Raw genomic sequence first — 17,197 nt, 5'->3', positions numbered from 1 at the left:
GCATGCAGCCACCTGCTGCTTCTTTTCCCTCTGCAGCCTTCACGCTACACTCAGCTGCACTGCCATTGGCTCACTCAGGAGCAGACCATAGGAGATGTTACTGCATGGTGAGATGGAGACTACCTTGTCCTCTGAAAGCCTCCCTCTCTGATGTGATGTCATGGCCAATTAAATGCTATGGTCGCTGGGCTGTAGGTGTCAGTCATCATTGGCGCAGTATGGATTTAATTCAGAAACCTAGGGTGCACTACACTGCTGACAACTCTACAGACCCACGCCAAGTGCTAGATATGAATACAAGCAGCAGCTGATGTGCGCAGTTGGGGAATGCCTACTGAAAGACTATCTGTGATCTGCTCCTTCCGCCCTTATCTGTAGAGCCAGGGGGAGCCCTTAAACAGTAAGAGAGGAACACTTCGTAGAAACCCTCAATCACTCTCACTTATCTGTCAACAGACTTTGCTGCACAGGTGGCCGCCACACAGACGTCACACAATTGCTGAACGCGCACACGAGCATAATTAGCCAGCTCCCTTCAGGAATTAAATTAAACCACTAGCATACCGCGGGTTCCGACTTTTCGCTTCTATTCGAATTACAAATGTAGCGAAGATAGAATAACAATATTGCTATTCATTCAACGGGAGGATTCTTTTTTTTGCAAAGGTATTTGGCTACGCTACTTTGACGGCTACATATTAAGGTTCATGGTTTCGATTGTTGGTGAGCACCTGTTCTTTATCAGTGAGCAGCTCGAGAATTCATTCTAATTCGCCACATTGTGTCACAGAGAACTAGTTACATGTAGGTTTTGTCGTGCTACCGAAATGTAGGGGCGGTATCTGTCGCGTACAGCTCATTTTACTGGACAATCCTGCAGTAAAACATAAAATTACCGGGTTCTCAGGCGATTGCTTCTAGTGGGCCGTGGCTGTGACCCCGCGAGGTTGTTCTTACCTTTTTTGTGCCGCAAAATGTATATTGAACTGCGCTGCGCAGCACAACACAAACATTTTCACTCATAGACTACGAAAGCAAGCACCATGGCGTTTCATTGAGCCACGTCCAAGTCTAATCTCACATAACAGCGACGAGTTCGAACAAAATGAAAAACACTCAGTTGTGAAAACGCCAAACGCCGGTGTAGCCTATATTTTGTCAGATGGCAAAGGATTTCTTGGAAGGCCCACACTACGCTAGCTAACCTGGGTAGGCCTACTTGTTTCACATTTCATATTGCATGGTCGACCCTGTGTTTTCGTGTTTACCCTCTCTGTTACGATACGAACCAAAGCTTGCTCTTTAACCTTTGCCCTCAAAGGTGGCTTGAACAATAGGCGTCTGGAAGATGGATGGCTTCTAGTCAAGCCCTCCTAACAAAGAGACCAAAGAGACTGTGGAAAGGGCGTACAGTATGCTTTATTCCTGGTAAGCTCTGACAAGACCTTTACGTATTTGCTTAACACATAGCAGAAATACCTTCCCCCTGTCTTTCCTCTATAGAGAATAAAATAGTTTAGCTGTTTTTATACTTCCTCCCCCCCCCCCCCTCGCGAGTCTTTGAAGAGCATAAAATAGTTTAGCTTTTTCGGCAACAACAGCTGAGGTTGATTTGCAGACGTGGTTTGTAAAGGTGATGTCATATTTATTTTTTAAGAGTAACGAGCACTTTCATGTCCACGGAGACATTTACTAATCTGAGCGCGAAGACGTATGCAGACCAGGGGAAACTTTGGAACAGTAAAACAACAGATGAGGTGGTTTGAAACGGTTGATAAAATTTACAAGACATTACAGGTATAATGAAAATAGTGTCGTTAAAGTGCGTTAGTGAAAATAAATCTTCATAAAGATTAATGTTTTCAAATCAAAATAATTATTGTTATACTTGTGGTCTTTTCTAGATTTTATTCAGTGTTTCATCCACCTTTCCAGTTCCAGTTTTATGGTCCAGAGTTTACCTTGATAAAAAAAATTTTTTTTAATTAAACATTGCAGAAATGCATTAGTTTATATAAGTTGATGCATTACAAGTTTTTCTCAATTGCATTTCTTGGTTTACTACTGTGCATCAGTGTATACAATATGGGGGGAAAAATCAACACCTGACAATCTGCTGAGGTTTCTGCTATATGTCTTTCTGTCTTGAGCTCAGAATCGCACAGAGAGAAGGCAGCAATAATCTACCAGTGGACTGAATACGAACAGGAAACAAATGTTCAGTGATGACAAAGGCTTGGAATGTGTTGAGAGCACCATTCCCTGCACCGTCTCCACACTGCTGTAAGTGATGTTTTCTTTGAATATTTGCTATGGAGGTGCTGTTAATTAGAAAGAATGCAAAATAAGAACCAACATTGGTGTCTGCTGAAAGTTAAGCTACTGCTGCTTCTGCTGCTGCTCAATCAAAGCTGGAGGGTGGGGGTGGGGTGGGGGGTGACACTTAATTAGTGTGTCCCCTTCTGTTCTGTTCTCTCCTTTTCTGCTTTTTCTCTCCAACCCCCCCCCCCCCCCATTCCCTTTCTTTTTCGCGCTCTCTCAGATGCCCGGCTTGTGTGTCAGGGAATGAGGGAAAGGTGAAAGGTCGTTTATTTGGGAAACTCAAAACGGTAAAAAGTCTCAGCAGCATGCCCACCCGCGCTTAAAAAAAGCGAGAGATTTAGGGGGCCCTAATTCAGACTTTGCCCCTGCTAAAGCAGACCAGCTGATGTCATAGGTCACATTCCTTCTCAGAACTAGGCCAGTACTTCTATATGCTTGCTGATTGCTGACTAATCAACAGGCCTGGAAGGGGGAGGGGTTTAGCGGGTGGCGTTTGCGAGAGGGGCATGCTGGGGGCAGAATCTAACGGCTGAAAAGGCCTGTTTGTGTAATGCCCTTTTGTATAATTCATCAAACGTTACAGTGTGCACCACGTTCATGTTCGATGACTGGGATTCAGTTAATATTTACCCTTAACTTTGGCTTACAATAAATGCTGCCATTCTTTTACAAACAGATTCATTTTTGTGATGGTTGTACTCCTCATTTTACATTCGTGAAGAAAAGGACAACAGTTGCATTTGATTGCAAGTCAGTTTTTAATATAAATTTTAGCTTGATCCAGGCCAATGTGCTTGTGTGTTTTACTTTATTATCAGATTCTCTTTTCCAGAGTCACTACATCATAGTGTAAACAATATGTTTTTATGAACACCAGCATAGATTGAAAAATGGACCACATTGCAAACTAAACAAAACCTCATTGTAAAAAAACAAAACAAAACAAAAAAAAACAATAGACCCTACTGTAAGAACCATGATGTCATGCATAGGTATCCTTTAGAGATAAACTTTAATCAAAGTCCACAGTGAAAGAGCTACAGGGCTCTAAGCTAACATTTTCTTTCCAAGGAGCACATCGTTCCTAAGTTGAAAAATTTAGGAGCACTCTAATGCATGCCAATTAGTAGATGGGCTCCTAAATTTTTTCAGTTAGCGCACATACATTTTCAAATGCTCCTAAAATGGCAGTCCTGTAGACCCCTGCATTAATTAAGAAGACAATTCACACTCTCTCTGGGTTTAGTGGTTTTGATTAATCAGCATGCAGGCACACTTGATTTCTCAAGTGTCTTGTGGTAAAAGATGATCATGTGACAGTAGTGAGTAAAGTGTCTTGTTTTCCATTGCTCTGTCCTGTAACTGCTTTGTGTAGGATGCCGGTAGAGCTCATTGTAGGAGATTCACAGAACGTGCTGAGGGGTGTGGTGGAGCAGTAAAGGCAGCGGTGTGTTGTGTTTGCCTCCCTCTGTCTTCATGTGGAATGTCCTGACAGAATTCCAAAGGCTCCTAAGAAGTCTTGGCCTCCTGGGACTCTTCAGTGGCTCAGGCGTTAAAGGTGACCACCACCAGCACGGGCTGGCGGGTTTGGGGGGGGGGGGGGGGGGGTCTGCCTTCATTCCATCAGTGATTGGGTGGGCTTAATTCAGCCAGGGTTCCTCGGGTTACCACTACATTAGTTACTCCCAACAACAGGTCGGGGCGCTCACAAGCTATACACTGTCTCCTGTGAGCGATACAGGCTTCCGATTCAGAATTAGCTGACTTTGGCTGCAGTGCACCTTGGGAAAGTGTGTTTGTAGTACAGGGCTACTATGAAATGAAGGCTGGAATGGGTGCTGTTATTTTAGTCTAGTAATAAAAGCATCCGATTTGAATAGTCAACCATGCATGCACTTCAAATGGGACCATGACTGTTTCTTCAATCTGGTGTATTTGTGCTGAGATTTAACCTGGACCCATACCAGTCCAGGTTAGATAGGATTGGACACCCCTGCCCAAGAGGTAATTTTCCCAATGCCAAATTAGAGAAAACCGAGAAAAGGAAATGTCTCTTAATTTCTGTTACAGAGTTCAGTGTTGCAGTAAAGCTCAAGAAGAGAGAACTTTGTGTGCTGAAAATGCAGATATCCCAGCTTTGTTTTGGTCGGTTTTTGGAGAACTTTGTTAAAAGACGAAGTGAAAGTCACACTGAACTCAGGTGAGGGTTAGTCACTGGACTGCTGTGAAATCAAAAGGGCAGGATAAATTTGGAAAAGCAGAACCTCACACCAAAGAAAAACAAGTATATATCTGAAAAATATTGTTCAAGTCATATAATATATTTGGCTATACATTTTAATGATGTTGGGAAAGCATGTTTAGCATTACTTGTCTACTATGTAATGTTTGGATGGAACATAAAAGCAGTATTTTGGCAGAAATTTCAGTCCTGCACACATTGTAGAAAGTACAGACTGTGTGTTCTCTCTTTCATGAAACATTATAGATATTGTGCAATCCAAGTAAGTGAAATGCCACTGAACATTAGCAAAGGTCTGTCCATTTACTCTCTCAAGCAAATTCCCTGCAAGTCAGGCAGACCACCACAGTCTGAGATCCTTCTGCTATAATGTATTTTTGTATTGCACCACTGTTGTTTTAGGGACCACATGAAACGTTATTGGCATATGTTTATTGCGCGGTGCAGTCCGTGAAAAGGTTTGTGTTTCGTAAAAAAGCAGTTCCTTCCGTGGCTCGAACGAATAAAAGCTCAAGGACAAGGCTTAAGTTTCTGGGCGCTGTTATCCAAAGCCATACGCATGATGTCACGGTGAAAAACAATATCATGGCACATAAAGTCTACCGCGGGTTCTGTTATGCTTAGTTGTGATAGCGAGAACTGGTACAATGACAGCAGTTGCTCGCTGGTCCATGTAAAGCCTCAGCTTTTTTACAGTTTTGCTTGGCACCTGCCGTATGGAACACCCACGGCACTGATGCGTCTGTTTCTAGTAAAGCGAAGTTGGGAGTGTGGTGGCATGCCAGAATCGGATGACGTGGACTAGCAAATGTTCCAAAATCTAATGGTCTAAATATCCAAGTTTCTGTTGTTTTTTATTTTCTAATTACATTTTTTTCTTTTTTCTTTTTTTTTGTTGCAGAAAGAGCTAATTTTGCTTGCGCTTGTTCATCTGTCCTTATCTGTCCCTGTCACATTGTTGCAGTTTTCTAGCGTTTACTTGAAGATGGCGACCATATCTGTGTCTATATCCCCTTTATTTGTTTGGAGACCTTTTACTGTGGAATATCCCGTTGTAAAGAGTCAGTGGTGAGCTCAGATACGCAGTGATGTGCATTGAAGAGATGCTGTACCACTGCTGAGTTTCAGCTAGTGTTGTGGGCTGATGGTGGTAGCTCAGGTTGTGAGCACTGATGAGATTGCTGTACCTCAGGTGGGTGGAGCATTGCTGATGATGGGTACTGATGAAATGGCTGTACCTCAGGTGGGTGGGGCATTGCTGATGATGGGTACTGATGAGATGGCTGTACCTCAGGTGGGTGGGGCATTGCTGATGATGGGTACTGATGAGATGGCTGTACCTCAGGTGGGTGGGGCATTGCTGATGATGGACACCAATGAGATGGCTGTACCTCAGGTGGGTGGGGCATTGCTGATGATGGGTACTGATGAGATGGCTGTACTACAGGGAGGTAAAGTGCGGATATTGAATGGGGGTTGATGACTATATACCAAGTAGTATTTCTTTTGCTCCCCGATTCATAAAAAAGGAAATCTAATGAGAAATGCACAGGAAGCCCTAAAACCCTGAGGGTTCAGATTAACTGGTACCAAGTGTCCCCTGGCTTAATTTCTCCTACAAAAACAAGTTTTAATTCATTGAAATTTGAGTTGTGTGGAATTTGTGGTGTGATTCTTTAAGCTGATTCCCTCTTCTTTGCATGAGAATTAGAGATCTGTGTCCTGATATGTTAGAAATGGTGGTTGTATGACCTGACCACACGATAATTCTCTGCCCGTCCTCGAGATTCAAAGCCTTACTTATGTAAAGTTGTGAAGTTAATGTTTAACGTTTCTTGTCAGTGTCCGCACGTTTGCCTTGTTTGTTTTACCTGACAAGTTGTCTGTACTTAATCCATTTTCTCTCCGGTGGTGTGATTTTTGTACTTTTGGATTCTGTAAATGGCTGACTATTCAGCATTTATGATTTTTTTGCCTAAGTCATTTGTGCCTTTTGCTCCACATTCTGTGAATCTAGCGTAGACCAGGATTGCAGACTGTAACAGTGCCAACAATAACAAAATTCTTTTATGAATATGTCTGCTCTTTGTATGATGTCTGTTCCTGAAATTCACCGAGCCCTCGGTCCCACAGTGGGGTGGACGGCCATCGTTTCAACCGCTCCCTCCCCAGGAGACACTGCGTCCATGTATCAACCTGCGGGATTCGTTTCCGCTCTGAGAGCGTTTTAGCTGTATGTGTCACCAGACCCCCTCCCCCCCCCCCCCATCACAAAGTCCTGAGTTTCCTCTCTAGCAGTTCATCCATCATTTCCCATTCACGTTATCAGTCCCTTTCCAAACCCCTTCCCTTGGCAGAGGACACGCTATTTAAGTTGATATGCAGGCTGGAATGGGCTGCTCACATTCGCTGGCTGTGGGCTTTGTGTGCTATTGCATCTGACGGTCTAAGTTGAATTCTGGCTGCTAATAAAACAGCCCTTAACTCTGGTTTTACATAAAATGGAACATGGGGCACGCTCAGCGGCACCAAAGGGGCTAGTCTGATACCGGTATTTAGAGGAACTGTAGTCAGGTGCAAGAAGGAAAACCCTGTTGGTTTATCGCCAATGACCCCTTTTCTACATTTATTTACAGAGTAGGAAATGTATACCGATAGACTAACACAGCTTACATTTGTATATGCTATGCATTCATTTGGCTGCATGCTTTCCAGAAGCAATTTGAGATAATTACTTTACTCAACGGTGTGACATCTGGAGTTTGATCCTGAAAGTTACATACAGTAGTCACCCTAAACGGATTGTTTGCCAGTCTGTGTGACACAATGATGCTGTTATGCTTTTTACTCACTACTCATTTGCAAAATCCACAAATTCCCTGTGAATTTGTTCAGAAAATCTAATGTTGAGACATTTGGAACCCTTGGACATCTGTGGAAGTCTTGCTATACTCAATAGCAACAGCAGTACAAATGAAGGTGCATTATATTTTCAGGTCTTGCTGTATATCTGAAATGTCCTGTTCTTAATTTATTAATATAAAAGAAAAATGGAGAGGCAAAAATGCAGTTTAGATAACAGCGTGTAGTTCATACAGAATATTGTGCATGAATGTTGAGAGATTACAGCTGCACATGGATTGCAAGCAAATCTAGATGAAATATGTACCTAATGTATGTACATCCATGTTCATAGGTAGTTATGTTTACATTTATTTACAAACCTTTTTAAAAAAAAAAAAAAAAAAAGTGTTTTCAATTTAGTCATTTAAAAGGCCCAGGCTTGTTTCGGAAAATGGCTTTAATCGCTAGTGTGACAGAGTGGTAATTGCTTTTTCATTGGCGCTCCTGCCAAAAAAAGGAAAAATCCGCGGGCTTGGGGTGCACTCGTTAACAGCCTCCATTGAAATTTTTCTGGTGCTTTGGTCGCACTAATAATGCCAATTTTGTACCATTGTGCCACACATCATTAAGTACCAAGTCTTGCCTTCAGCGCGCAAACAAAAAGACGTAGTTTGCAGCGTGCCAATGCTTTAGCTGGCTCTGGTGAAGCATCGCTTGGAGCTCTCCCATCCATATAACTCAAGCATTAAAATGAAGTTGACAGTCCCTGAGCCGGGGATGCTGGTGGAGGAATCCAGCAGGCACAGACTGACTGGGCAGCTTCCCCAGTTTGTCTGAAGCAACAATGGCTTGGAACGGCCAAGTGGCAGAGTCGCAGCCTACCGTCAAAGTAATTTCAACACAAGTTTATTTGCATTGTTTTATTTTTCGTGATTCATGTTGACTGCTTGTTTTATTAACTCGTGTTGGTTTTTTGATTTCAGTGTTTGTGACAATGCTGACACAATGTGTGGTTTGTCTGCTGGGTACCCTTCCAGCATTCCTCATAGTCGGGATTTCTGTGCAGTTTAAAAAAAATTTTTTTTAAAGGAACCAATTTGTTCGTTGCGGCGAGTAATTTACGTCAATAGTAATGAGAAAATGCTGAACAAGGAATAGCACTGCCACTGAAGAAAACAACGTCAATGCAAAAAAAGCGGAATTTAGATTTTTCTTTTAAAAAAAGTTTTTGTGCACTGTGTTTTTTCCATCCCACTTTTTGAATAGCCCGTCATAATCCTAAGCCTGTTTCAGTGTTGCCACCTCCTCCGTTAGTTTGGTGAAATCACACTCTTTCTGCTGGGTCCCTGTGTTGCAGCCAGAAAAGGTTTTGGTTCAGGGCTGGCCACTTCAGTGTAGGTTCGTTTGTCTCGGTGCCCCAAGAGCATAATTGGCCTTTTCCATTTGGAAGTAGTAGTCAGCCAGGGTTATGCCCTGCCTCTTATCGTTCTCCATTGACTTCCACTGGCATCACATTAGTTGTGCCCACAACAAGCAGAATAGTGTCTCCTACAAACGTGTTATGTTGCCTAGTTACAGTCACAACAAGCCAGGTGGAAAAAAGATGCTGGCTGGCTGTAGCCTCTGGGATTGTGCTGGTTGAGGGAATGGGTGATTACTTAAGGCAGTGTCCTACCTGGAACCCAAACCTGCTGCCTTTAGGTTAGAAGCCTAGTTCCTTACCCTACACCAACACCCCATGTCATACTGCTCAAACCACTGGGGTGGGGGGGGGGGTAGCCACCTGTGTTTTACATGGATGGGAATTTTGCCATTATGAAAGACATTTCTAGCAAAAAAGAACACTTTTACAGGGGTGAATATGATCACTCATATCAGCTTTCCCTTTTAAGGTTATGCGTGCACCTGAACCTTGGCTAGAAAATGCACGCTACACCGTTGCTACGGTACCTGTACTAAGACATTATTTTGAGATTCTCTTGCACGAGAATGATGCTTTGCCTCGTTTTTGTTTTTGCCTAATATGTTTAACTCAGTACTACTAGGGTATGTTCCTTGGTGGTGCTCTAAGTGCTCTAAATGTTTTCAGCGAAAAAGGGGAATGAATTGTCACTGATAACACTCGACCGCGGTTGACCTATGGTTTCTCCAGAGCATTTTCTAATTAAATAAATACCTGATTAAGACAGGTTGGGGAACTTTCTTGTCATAACATTATCACAAAACCAAATGGGAATCTTAACTGGAATGTTCCTCAACGTTGTTGAAATGTTTTGTATTAGCTGGGAAAGGCCTGTCACTCAGCTCTTGAGCTGCAGGCCTGTTTCTCATTTCCTGCTTTTTTACACAGTGCACTGTGATGCTTTCTATCAGAGAACTCTGAGAACAGGCACCACGTCAACCAAGTTCATGGGCTGTAGTAGAATTCATTTTTTGACCTTTTCATTTCTTTGTCTTCAAAAGTGACTAGCTCATTTTGTCTCATAATCGCTATGATGGCAAGACCTCGATTTAAAAATGATTCAGTGGTGGTGAATTTTTTGGTGAAATCCTTTTATGTACTGTCTTCTTTATATGTTACTAGTGCTAGAGAGTTGTAGAAGTTGTTTTTATTTATTTATTTTTATAGCTTCAATAGTTTTGGTTAAGTCTGCAAAATCATATTAAATCCTTATACTGTAAGGCACAAAGCTGCTGTTTGTGCTGTAGCTCAATAGTATGGTTATGGTTGTCATTGTTTGCCGATACTGATTTTTAATAATAAGCTGAGACAAAGGAAGCACTGCATTCTCCATAGGGAAATGAAACACAATAAAACAAAAACAACTAATAATAGTCACAGCCCCAGTGTCAGGTCTTGCACAATTATTTGGTTTCGGGCTGTGCAAATGTGGAAAAAGCTAATCGGATAATGGCGCTCACTCACCCTCTTGGTTTATTTACCTTGGTAGGCATACACTCTGCAGTTTGGCAGCATGCCATTTATGGTAAACAATTTGGCTGAGGCATGAACCCGTATAAATAAACAGTAAGCATTCCATATGCTTTCCAGTTCCTGTTCCTCCTTATGGGTGCATTCCAAGCAGAGCATTTTTCAAGCACTTTTTTCTAGAGAATTCCGGACAGAGAGCACAGTGCCAGAAAATGCAGTGTAGAAATGCTAAAGAAAGAGAAGCAAGTGGCACAACTGCATGGCCCGTCTCACACATTCACTTATGTGACCTGGTAGCTTAGATTATGAAAAGTACAGTCTGTTAGGGCTTATGCCTGGTGTATCCAGCTAAAGCAGTAGCTCTCACTGCAGTTTTGCAGTACAGTTAGTAGATGTAGTGTCAGTGCAGAACGCACCTAAGATCTATCAGGGTTTGGAAACATGACCTGGCAAAGCCCCTAGATAAACTCTGAATTATCGGGTCTCTGAGCTTCTCAGATAGTCTAACTGCAGCTCAGCAGGCTGTTGAAGGCAGGGGGTGGGATCAGAAGGCCACTGTGTCTATCAGCAGTGCCCCTGGAACAGTGCTCACCAACCTTGTTCCTGGAGATCTACCGGTTTTCGGTTTTCTTTTTAACCCTAATCTGATGCACCTGACTCAACTAATTAGCAGCTCAACAAGATCTCTAGCTGATGAATGAGGTGTGCTTTGTTTGGGTTGCAATAAAAACCGACAGGACTGTAGGATCTCCATGAACAGGGTTGGTCCCCACTGACTGAGAAGTTGCAGTTATGCTGGCTGTGGTAGGAAATGTGGGGACTGCTTCCTTTGCGCATGCCTTCAACTTGAAAGATGGGGTTTCAGGAATATTTTAGTCCAACAATTAATTAATGTGCATTCCATCTTGAGAATGAAGTAAAATTGGGATAAAAAAAATACAGTCCGCTGCAATGTGTTGAGACACTACCACTCAGCTGCTGAAGATTAAAGTGTTCTGACAAGTTTTAGAAATTCTGTGCTTTTAATGTGTTTATTTTGTATAAATCATTTTGGCAAGTGGAACAGATGTGTATGCTACGTAGTTTCCTTTCTCTCGATTGTGCCGTGTAGTTCAACTGTTTTATTCAGCTGTGAGTAAAATCAGTACATGTTTGTGTTTGACCCCAGTAATGCCACATGCAATAAAATATTCACATAATTTACTGGAGATTTTACTCTGGCCTGGTTTTCTAAAAGATTTTGTAGATTTATCATATTAACATGGGCTAAGAAATGCTGATATGAAAACTGCTGTTTATCACGGAAATATGACAAAAAATATTAAGGTGTGCGTGCGTACGTGCATGTGGGTGGATCAGTGTGCGCATCTTGTTATAATTTCCAGTTCTCTTCCACGTAGGCCTATTATGGAAATGGTTTTTGATGACATTCGAGTTTATCGTTTGGTTTAAACTTGGATTTCCTGCTCTCCTACAGAATTGTTTTATTCACAGCATCAGCTGATGTGCTACACCTTTGATATGGGAAGAGTTCATTTATTTTTCGTCCAGAAGACTTCTACCGTTAAGGGATAAGCCTCCTACAGATTCCCAGAAGTAATTTCCTGTCTCTCTGAGGGGAACCACATTACAGTCTTGTAGTCTCTGACCACAAACCCGAAAACGTCCTAGAAACACATGCAGAACCGTATCTGGATCAGAGCTGATGCTCCTTTGGTCGGTGTCCTCCGTTATTGCCCTTGCACTGTGGTCACCATGGTGATGTGTCCAGCCGACGCTGCTCATCCGAATGTCCAGAACTGGGTGCTCACTGTGCCAGTGTTGGGCGTCCCACTGATACATATTGGACATGGCCCAACCAAACCCAGGGAGGGAGAGTTACAGTCCCAGAGTTCCCCTGACATCATAGTGAAGAAGGCACTCCTGTGGTCGTTCATGCGCCTGCAGTCCTCTGGCACAATGACTGCCACAAGCAGCCCATGCGTTGCAGGACACGTGCTTGTCTGTGTCCGTTCAGAATAGATGCTGGCTGTTGGATAATATGGCGCAAATAAGGGAAAAAAATAGCTGAGAATGAAATGTCCTCACCAAGGTGAACTTCACCTCCAGGCATGTTTGTATTAAGCCATTCCTTCGGCAGAGCTTGAGCAGCAGTCTGTGCACCCCAGTGAACCCTTCACCTCAGCTGATAAACACTGATCCTTGCGCTGCTAGCCCAATGGGTGCTGGGCTGCTTAATTGAGCATGAAGACACATTTCGAGTCGGGCAGTAATGCTGAGCAATGAAAGCCACTTTTTAAACTTTGCTTCCTCTGGGATCATTCGATTCGTACGAGAAACCAGGCCAAGTTAAACAAAAAAAGAATAATCTGAACTCTGCATCCATTTCCAAGTAGGGATCAAAAAGAAAAGATGAATGAATATAGAGAGCTCGCACACACTCTCTCACACACACACACAGGAAGCCGGCCATATTTTTATATATTTTATAAATGAAAAAGTATGAAAGAAAGCAAGACCTCCACCTGAGATGACTTGGTGACAGCAGTCTGAACCCACAGGAAGACGCCCCCGCCGCTGTGGAAGATCGAATTAAAAAGGCGTCTGCTGCGTTTCCTGTGAGGTGTCACGGGGGTCGGGCTTCTTGCACTCGCTAAGGTTCATGTTTTCCACTTTGCGAACCTGTTCCTTCCACGCGGCTGCCTGTTCCTCAGCTCTTCTGCGGTTGAACCCAGAGTCTCTTACCCCGTTCTGGAGACGGCGGATGCCTCTCTGACATTTTGCATTTCTGAGTGAAGTGCATGGACCATGATTGCCCTCGTCTCTTCACGCACTTCCCCTACTTTTTAACGAAACTTTAAAATTTATCAATTAAAGCCTCACAAGTGTGACTTTCTTCCCTTTGCACAAACACAGATTACTTACTCTGTGCTTTGAACCAGACATATTTTTCGATCCTATTTATTTGATTTTTGAAGGCATACTACTGGCTTTCACCACAGATTATTTTTTTGACTCTCCAGTTACATCATCCATCCATTTTCTAACCACTTAGTCCGAGTCAGGGTCGTGGTGGCAACAGAGCAAGCAGAGCAGTCCAGGCTTCCCTCTCCCCAGGGACTTCCTCCTTCTCGTCTTGGTGGAACCCAGTTACCCTTCTGTGTTAAATAAATAGGCTGGAGAATAAAAATATGGCTCTTGAAATGTTTAAAAAAATTAAGTCTTTGTTTGACGGTTTTATTGACTGCTGTCTGTGTCTGTGTACTGTGTCTGTGTACACAGGCTTATTATGGATAAAAACCTGAAAACTTGAAACAGATGGGGAAGAGCACAGAAGTTGAAGGCTAACTTTGCTTTCCTGAAGGCCTGCTTTCAGGCTAATTGTGAGTCTTTGCCCGGAATTGTCGCAGTGCTCGTGGTTCTTAACTTCCAGATGGGGTTAACACCGTGGACCACGCAACCTGAAATTGTTTTCACGTCTTTTTCGTAGTAGGGCAGTTTTCACGTGGCACAATAGGCAGAATAACAAACACAAGATGTCTGTGGGATTGTTTTCTTTCTCCTTGTTCATCTTGGCTCATTATTTCAACCGTTAGTCATGCTTTGTTTCTAATGCGATCGAGCGGTAGTTAGACCCTCTGTAGTGAGTGGGCTCCCTCCAACTGTCCTTCAGCGTCATTCCACACGAGCACAGTACACACTGTTGCTATATGACCGAATGTCTCATGAGCAAGTGGTAGAGTAAACAACTCCCCTTCACTCCTCTCCAGGGCTTCAGCTCCAGGTTGTCCTTAAACGTTTGTCCTCAGATTTTCACTTTACAAATAAGAGCACGTGTTACTTTTGTTTTCTTCACAAGAACATTTTGCCAAGTTAATGTTGTTGATCACTTAACTCACCAGACTGTGTTTGTGTTCGTGACAAAGAAAAATTAACACTTGCATTTATCTGTAAGTCAATAGATAGGACGAATGTTGCTGGAATCCAGACCCCAAACCATTTTGTAAGAAAACAGGCCACCAACATGGCAGGGCAAATCAGCCACAGAGATTCAAAACTGTCCAGAAGGCCAGTGGGCAACAAGAAAATGCTCTTTTCTCTTTATTTTTTCCTTGGCCATTGATGTGGCAATGTGATCAACAGAAATTGTGAGTAATTTCTGCCATGTGAGCTTAAATACTCCGAAGTTCTACAGTAAGTACTTCATTGCTTAGATCTGTAGGTAGGCGTTCCCAAACTATGTAAACAATGGAACAGTTTGACAGGAGTGCTTCTGCAGGTCTCTTGTTTACCAGGTTAAGCATTCTAGCTGTCCCTGGGCTGTATCTGTAGTACCTGGCCTGTATCTGTAGTCCTTGGGCTGTATCAGTAGTCTTACAAGGCTGAAAAATGACTTGGCAGCAGATTGCAAATATGAATTGGGGGTGATGAGAAACTTCAATGGAGAAAAGTGTGCTGTTTGTTAGTGTTGGATCAGTGTTGGATCTCTCATCTGTAGTGAATGTTTCTGATAGGTATGTTATGGTGTGGTCCAATAGGGGCAGTTTACCCAAATATGAAATTAAGGTATGTCGCCTCTTACCCGGGCTAGTATCTGTCCATGCAGATGGTTTTGCTGAAATGTGATTAGTTTTCTAGATATTGGCTGCAGTTCACCCTGATAAAATGGACCTTGTGGGTCCATCTTTGTGTGGCCACAAAGAGACAAAAGTTTACTTCAGAAAAATTCAACATTAGCATTTTTTCCCCGAATTTAATCCCTGTGGTTGCTCATGAACAGCCAAACTATCTTGATGAACAAATACTACCCCGGGTAAGTGGAAACATACCATAATTTCATTTTTTTCATTTTAGAGTAAGTGGTAAAAGTAAACAAGCTTATGTGGCTAAAAAGGAGAAATTTCGCCTTGTCAGAATGATATCAGTCATAATAACGAGTGTTTTTTACAGATATTGTAACCCAGGGAAGTTTTCACTGCACATCCCAGCCTGTGTTGTTCTGTTTGGTTTGTCTCCGGGCATAAAGCTGGGGCTGTATTTCTGCAGCACCCCAAAAAAGGATCCAATTGTAAAATCCTAATCATCCAGTAACTGCAAAGGAGGCTTCCTAATTACGTAACCATTGTTTGTGGTCTTGTAAACTAGTTTTCAGACATTTGTAGCCCACACACGAACACAGACACAAACACGCACATTTCGGTTGTTTGCTGTATGAATCCTATCTTATGGAACATCGTAACATAGGATAGTTGAGTTCAAGTTAATTTACAAGTGCAAGGTGGAAGCCTCTTCTGAAGAAACAGCATAAAGCAAGACATTTTCCATACATAGTCTTGCCTTTCAGTCTTGCTTTTTTCGGTCAGATGAAGCACAACACCTTTTGGGTGTGATAGTAATACACTGACCAGTGATAGATTGACATCTAGGAAGGTAAAGTTTTTTTTTTTTTTTTTTTTTTGACAAAACCATCTTCTCTGGAAAAAATGTTCTGCTTTGGGGTGGTTGTACACTCTCTGGTTCTGGTGTCCTTGACAGTAGTGAGGTTATGATTTTGTCCTTTTGGATAAAAAACATGATTACTCTTGCCTCAAGCTCTGTCAAAATGGGATATTGCAACATTTGCTTAAGACTCGACAGTGCAAACTGAAAATATAGGCTATATGTGCGAGTGAGAAATCAAACTGGGGCATCTTTATGTATATCATGTTCATCCTCTAATGTAATGAAGACATCGTATTTATTTTTATTCAAATGATACCGAGGTGATCACTGTGCTGGTTATTGTTAAAGTCCACAGTCTCACTAAACAGCAGCCACGCACACATTCATCTGGGGAGCGCGTTGCGCTTCTGCTACGTTGCCTAGCGCAGCAGTTACACTGTTGCAATTAGCGCACATATGTAGCCCGTGTTATCAAGCGGTTAAGCTGCGCCCCAGATGAAGTCGGATCCCAGATGCGGTTGGAAAGCGGTCGCAGCATCTGTGATCATTCAAACAGGTCTGCGTGATCACTGCAGGTGCGACTTTCTTGTGTGAGTCAGACTCACCAAACGGCAAAGAAATGTACCAAACTATCTGGGGAGTGCGTCGTGCCAGAGGACCGCAGCCAAATCGGCAACTACAAGCCTTCCATGGGCCTGCTGTCAGTCCCCTGTGGGTGGTCCATCAGCGTCGCCTCAGAAAAGCCAGTGTGGGACTGCTATTGTAGAGTTAGCCGCTAACTCAAGAGAATTACAATGGAGTTTATGAAAACAAAGCTTACGGCACAGGAAAATTATATCTAATGTGGAAAACTTGCTGATCTTCCAAGCATATTGATCAAACCATTTAAAGAATGTTTAAGTCTCTACGGTTCCAAGTGCTTTCATATTTCATATCTTTCATATTACCAATTTCTCAGTGAAAGTAAAGGTTGTGTTACTTAGTGGTTCATGTTACAGTTGAATCAATATTAATGCGCTGTATCATTTGCATAGTCATTTGGAGCTGCTATTTATTTGTGGTGGATCTGTCAGATATCTTACACAAGTCACATTATGTAGAGCACCATTTTAATTCCTCCATCTTCATCATTCTCATCTCTTGTGTTTGTAGTCAGTGCATGACTTAACTTGACTAATGCAGCTCGTGAAATGGAGGGGCCCAGACATTAGGCATTTCTTTGAAAACCAACCTTAAAGACAACTAAGTTCCAAGGAGCTATCAGCATCATTCAGTTTATTATCAAATAATTTGAGTTTATAGGGGAATTGTTATTGTTATTGACTTATAAATTGTATATTAGGCAATTTCTATTTAGGCAATTATTACATTTTAGTGTTGTTTGTTGGCTATGTAATAAAATCACTGCATGAAAG

The 17,197-nt window shown here is 42.5% G+C and overlaps 1 long non-coding RNA gene across 6 annotated transcripts in view; it reads left to right on the top strand.

The window, feature by feature from the left end:
* Positions 1 to 276: 276 nt before the first annotated feature.
* LOC135255613 (uncharacterized) overlaps positions 277 to 17,197 on the top strand; it is a 61,252-nt gene continuing 44,331 nt past the window's right edge. Inside the window, exons 1-3 of one of the 6 annotated variants that reach the window (XR_010330219.1) lie at positions 277 to 1,209; positions 1,322 to 1,428; positions 2,151 to 2,283. This is a non-coding gene — a long non-coding RNA (uncharacterized LOC135255613). The remainder of the gene's footprint in view (positions 1,210 to 1,321; positions 1,429 to 2,150; positions 2,284 to 17,197) is intronic. The other 5 variants (XR_010330218.1, XR_010330221.1, XR_010330216.1 and 2 more) reach the window with 5 other exon arrangements.

Source organism: Anguilla rostrata, chromosome 5 (genome assembly GCF_018555375.3).
Source record: "Anguilla rostrata isolate EN2019 chromosome 5, ASM1855537v3, whole genome shotgun sequence".
NCBI classification, from domain to species: domain Eukaryota; kingdom Metazoa; phylum Chordata; class Actinopteri; order Anguilliformes; family Anguillidae; genus Anguilla; species Anguilla rostrata.
This window is presented reverse-complemented; position numbering and strand designations above follow the sequence as displayed.